General features: G+C 44.9%; 1 long non-coding RNA gene across 1 annotated transcript; it reads left to right on the top strand.

Moving 5' to 3' along the window:
* Positions 1-216: 216 nt before the first annotated feature.
* LOC143672699 (uncharacterized) lies at positions 217-4019 on the top strand. The gene is made up of 2 exons (XR_013169946.1): positions 217-423; positions 3349-4019. It is a non-coding gene; the product is annotated as an uncharacterized LOC143672699 (long non-coding RNA).
* The last annotated feature ends 1916 nt before the right edge of the window (positions 4020-5935 follow it).

Below are 5935 nucleotides of genomic sequence, written 5' to 3'. Positions count from 1 at the left end.
TGAAAAGGCTTAAGTGTTGCAAAGCTGCTTGAGTCTGGGGCAGAAGGAGGCCTTGGGAAACTTGTGTAACTTTTGACTCATCTGGTCACAAGGAAGCAGATGGTTCAGTTCATGCTTTCTCCTCCCCCCATCCTTCAGTCCCATTTTTGACTTTCTTTACCTCACAGTCCTATAAAATAAACCATGCTGAACATCTTGGGGTCTTTGAGTCTCCATCTGAGTTTAGAGTCCCACCTAGTCACAGTTTTAACTATATCTTTGTCTCTTGTGTTTCTTTCTCAGTTCCCTGCCACCTCCCTTCAGTCCTGCCTCTGAGTCACACTGGTCATGGCAGGTGGTGTCTGAACAGGGACATGAATATGGAGGAACTCTATGCCAAGATGAGGGATTGCGCCCATGGTATGCACACAATTTGGAACTAAGGTAAGGGGTAGTGCATAAAAGTATAGCCAGGTGTAATAATCATGGGACATTCTGGTTCAAAACAATGAGAATTATATGTGAGTATGTTAAAGACTATGCTTAAGGCCTGGATGGGGGGAGATGTAAGGAGAAGCCAGCTTAATGCCTTTTTAGATTTTCTTCAAGAAACTTGCTATTGGTTTCCCAAGGAAGGAACAGTCAATCCGGAGACCTGGGTCAAGATGGGAAAACAGCTAAGAGACCACTACACAGCAGAGGGTCCAGATAAAACATCCATTTAGACCTTTTCAATGTGGTCCTTAATTCAGGAATGTATTGATCCTGGCCTACATAGTGGCCAGCTCTGAAAAACGGAGATAGCAGAGTCAAGTTGTGAGGAAACTCTAAAAGAAACCATAAGGGGATATGATGGTCTTAAATTATCCTCAAAGAGCTCTGCTTCTGAAGAACCTACCATCCCCCTTAGTTCTGAGAAACCAACCCTTCATAAACCATCAGGTGGGGGTAATGAAAAAAATTACAGGAGGGAGCAAGAATAGAAATATATAATTCTGACCCTGAAGGGGAGGAGAACTGTCTAAACTCATTTTTGCAAGACATTCATTTGAAAACTGCTACAAGTGGGGCTCCTAGCAGTAGGAAAGTGACCTTTGAGTCTAAAACCCATTTCTCTGAATCACATTATCCCCTTCAAAAAAGGATTCCTGGGGCTCAAGCTGCAGGTGAAGATATCACCAGTTTTTGGTATTTTCCTGTCCTGGAGAAATCAGACCCTAACCACTTTTGCAGTTGCTCTTTTTCAAAGTATAAAAAATGCCCATTTTGTTAATACTCTAGCTCAAAACACTTCTGCTACCTTGCAAGAGCAAGAAAAAATAGATATTAAATTAGAAGTCAAACTTATTGCTTTAGAGGTTATAATCATTGGCATTGGCAATGAGGTAGAAAGTTTAAATTTCCAACAAAAGTTGCTGTGCCATGCTAATTATCCCGGGCCTTCTCGCATGATCCCCTTTGGCCAGCTTCAAGGTCATCTCTCTCCTGCCCCTGAGGGCCCGACCCTCTAGCCCCCATCTTGGGCCCTGACTGTGCTTTCCAGCCAGAGCAGAGGGGATCAGAGCCCCGCTTTAGCCCAGATGGCTGGGGGAACAGTACGCGCACCTCACAACGACTGTATGTTGCTTGAATGTGTGGCAGCGTGCCAGGTGGGAGCTTCTGTCCCCAAAACAAGAGGGCGGTATGAGTCCCCTGCAAAGTCTGAAGCCTGAGTCTGGCATCCGGCAGGTGATGCAGCCAGCCAAGGTGGTCCAGGGGCAGGAATGGCAGGGTCGCAGGTAGTGGAGGATGGGTGGAGTGTCTAGACGAGATGGGAGGGGCCAGACGGATCAGAGGGCTGGGGACGGTGGCAAGAAGAGGAGCTTGGAGCAGAAAACATGCCTTTTGTTGGGTGGTCAAGCATGCCTCAAGCCTCCTCCACTACCTCGCCTGGCCTGGCCTGGCGAGCTCCTGCGACTCCACCGGGAGGCAGCATCGTGGGCTGACAGGAAGGGTCCGGAGCCCTTGCGCAACCGCAGCTGGACCGGCCAGCTGGTAGGGGGAGCTGAAGGTTTTGAAGAGGGGTTTGGGAACTTCAGGAGGACCCAGGCAGTGGCAGGCAAGTGGGGTGTGCAGGGTGGGGGAAGCAGCATGAGGCGGCGCGGTCAGACTGGGTCTAGGACCGTCCGGGGGCCAAACAGCGTTGGGCTGCGGGGAGTGTCACAAGATGATGCATCAGCGCAGCCATTGCCAGCACAGGTTCTTGGAGCTACCTGTAGCGGGACCTTGCATACGAAACGTCTCCATCTCGTTTGATCTCAGAAGCTAAACAGGGTCGTGCCTGGTCAGTATTTGGATGGGAGTCCGCTTTGGTATTCCGGGTGTTGTAGTGGTTTGTTTATTTTTATTTTTATTTTTTTATGTGATAATGTTTTGATGGGATATATTTCATTTACTGCCTAGTGGGGAATCAAATGAGGAAAAACTTGCCACACCTGAGTCTCAGTGTGCAGGATGGGGAATCTGAGAGCTTCGGAATTGAAATTGAGTATACGCACGGTCCTGTCTCTTGCTCTTTTTACTTTTTTTTTTTGGCTTTTTAATATTTTTGATGAGTTTTCACAAAGATACACTCCATGTCTGGTGTACAACCAATGGCGGATAATATCATTCCATTGTTGAGTATTGATCAGCTTGATCACTTCTCAGACCGCTGCATCACCCTAGAAGAAGACACAAAAAGAAAAATAAAAAAACATATATACAGTATCTCTAATCCTCCCTGTCATCCACCATTATAATTTCCAAATATGCAATTTACATTGTCTTTGTCCACCATACCATTCATTTATTCTTTGTCCACCTTTTTTTACTCACCTCTCATAACCTGGATAAAAGGAGCAAGGGAAAGTATGTTTTCACAATCCCACAGTCACATGGTAAAGGTTATATCTTTTGACAGTCATTTTCAAAAATCAAGGCTACTGGAATATCGCCCAACAGTTCTAGGTAATTCCCTCAGCCAGCCCATTATGCCATAAATACACAGTGGAGTTCCATATAGTGCATAAGAATCACCTGCAGGATAACACCTGCTCTCTCTTTGAAATCTCTCAGCCACTGAACCTTCATTTGTCTCAGCACTGTCTTGTTCTTTTGGTCAAGCAGGCTTTCTCAATCCCTTGATACTGAGTCCTGGCCCATGCCAGAAGTAGTGTCCCATATTTCCAGGCATATTTGCACAGCTGGGAAACATGTCCCACATGGGGGAAGGTAGCCATCCACCCTCTGAATTGGCTTAGAGGACAGGTCACATATGAGCAACAAAAGATGATCGATGGGGGTGCCTCTAAGGACTAACTGTAAGGATGCTCAATCTATTCATTTCAGGAATTAGGTTCTTATGGAGGAACACCACTATTGAGTACTTGGCACAAGATGTCACCGTTCTCACCTGCTTGGGACAATTTCATATAGTCTCCAAATGGTGATGTGGAATATTTCCTCTTTTGCCCCAATCCCCAAGGGGACCTCAGAACATTTGTTTCTTCACTGCTCAAATTATTCAGGGATATATCAAGGCATCATACTGATCTGGACCAGCTAAGAAGATCTCACACCAAACTGAGGATTCGGTGAACTCTCAGTGGACAACCAGAAGGTTTACTAAAGTGAAATTTGGAAATCCTCTGCCCAAAATGTCTGCTTCCTAAGTGCCTTTTCCCAGGTGCTTTGTGTCTTGGCACCTCCCTGACGCCCTCCTTTGGAATCCTCAGCTCTATGCCCTGGGCATCTGATGCATTGAGCCCCTTCGTTAACCCTGTGTACACTGAAGCAAACCAAAATTGGAGCCTGGGAAACAGACAGACAGTCATAGCGAGGCATCCCAGGGTCCCATCCCATCCAGAAGCAGACGGACCCAGCACTTGTTTGAACACCGCCTGGCCAGCAAGGCAATCCATACGCCTCCCAAAACTGGAGTTGGGGAGCATGATGGCCTTGGTTTGTGGGGTGCTTGCATGATGTGGTCTACATGCTCATTTAAATTTCATACATCTATAGCAGTAATATGGTCAAGTGATTTTATTTGCTTTACAAATACTACAAAGAAGAAAATGGGAAAAAATGAATGAACCTTACAAATGACACCCATGAAGTAAACATTTTGGAAAATTGAATTGAGTAAGACTCTTCTGACAACTGTTACTTTGAAACTTGCTCAGAATGCTTTTTTTTTCTTAACTCAGAATAGATCATAAAAGAGCTAAAATGGAGCACAGGTATTATTCTGAGTTATTTATATTTCTTCCAAAACAGAATCAGGTTCTGCTGTCCTTTTCTTTCTATATGTATATATACATAAAGAACACATTCTAGTTCCTAAGACACTTGATTACATCTTGCAGCATGGGGACATATGGACCTCAAGGTGTTTAGGTAGCGGTTCAGATCCCATGATATAAAATATTTCAGATAAGTAGTTTACTTTCTCAGTGTAAAACAAACCTTGTAATTCTAATAATTTGTTGATTTTTCACTTCATGGAAGCAAAGTTCACTTTTCATAATAGTAGCCAATGGGCAAAATTCACAAGAAAGAGACCAATGAAGTTTTATCTGCCTATGGAAAGGAACAACAATCCCCATACCCTACAAGTGGCAGGAATCCCTTGGGGCAGGAATCCCAAGGAGTGTATGGTGGAGGAGGGGCCTCAGTCACCCATTGTGCTTAAGCCACACCTCTGCTGAGCTTGTACCACTCCTGCAGCTCCCTACAGTGTAGACTGGGAACACTTGCTTGAGCTGGGGATATTCCCAGTGGGATGTGTGGCCCTGGAAAGATCAATCTCTTTAGGTACCCCCACCCAGATTCACCAACAAACTGTGGATGTTTCCTGACTGGACAGAGCCGAGGGCCTGTGAGATGAAGGAGGGGAAGCTGATCCAGGTGGGTGGCACCTCCAGGGAGAATCACATAGGAATGCAAAGAAACCCATTGTGATGCATTTTAAGTATCACAATGGGATTGGCCAGAGAGTTGGGGGTGGGAAAAATAACTTGTGTCTTGGGCCTAATGTGGACTGAAGAGTCTGGGTCCCCCACACATCTTTCTTCTGTAAAACCTTCCTTCCTGATTCCTCCCTGTTGACTGTGCTGAGGAGTCCACTTCACCCTGCATCCAGCCTAGCATTGAGGAGTCTCAGCTCTATCTCAGGGATTCAGCCAGAGAGAGAGGAAGAGGTGCATCCTCCAGCAGGCACTCAAAACATGCTTTCTTCACACCATGATGACTCAAATTGTCTCAGAAATGCCTCGCAGTTCAATCCCCAAGAGACTGGTGCTGTTTCCACACTGAGGATGGAGCTTCATACCCATGGGACCAACCAGGGAGGCAAAGTCAGCTCTGGGATATCTTGGCCATTTGCAGTGAGTAAAATGTTTTCTCTTATTCCTGCTTTTGAGGAGGCATCTTTGCCAGTGGCTCGCCCAAGAAGTTTTTTCCTGAAATAGCGAACATTGAATCTCTTTCTCTGCATTCCTTCCATGTGGTTTATACTTTTCCTCTAATACTGATGCAAAGTTTATTTTTCCAGAGTATCTGTTTATTGATCGGATTGCCTACTTAAAATCCTGGCATGCTGTTGAATCCTTTTATGGATCCAGGATTGTTCCTGGAGAAAATCCTGGTTGAGAGTCAGAAAAAGGGGAAATCATCTAAAATGCTAAAATGAATATGCAAAATATTAGATATTTCCAGCTAGATAAGTTGGGGACAGGGTGGTCCTGGTTGAGCCATATGGGAGCCTGATAGGAAAGGTCAAGTAATGTCCCTCTATATTGGCTTTCATAAATTTTTAATGGTTCATTTTTCTTGCAATGCTAACATAGTTTTAAAATGTCAACAAGTGTAACTGCAGCTATTACAAATCCCAACATTGTTTTAATTTTAACTATGTTATTTACTCATGGAACCAAAA

Source organism: Tamandua tetradactyla (genome assembly GCF_023851605.1).
Source record: "Tamandua tetradactyla isolate mTamTet1 chromosome 1 unlocalized genomic scaffold, mTamTet1.pri SUPER_1_unloc_1, whole genome shotgun sequence".
NCBI classification, from domain to species: Eukaryota; Metazoa; Chordata; class Mammalia; order Pilosa; family Myrmecophagidae; genus Tamandua; species Tamandua tetradactyla.
This window is presented reverse-complemented; position numbering and strand designations above follow the sequence as displayed.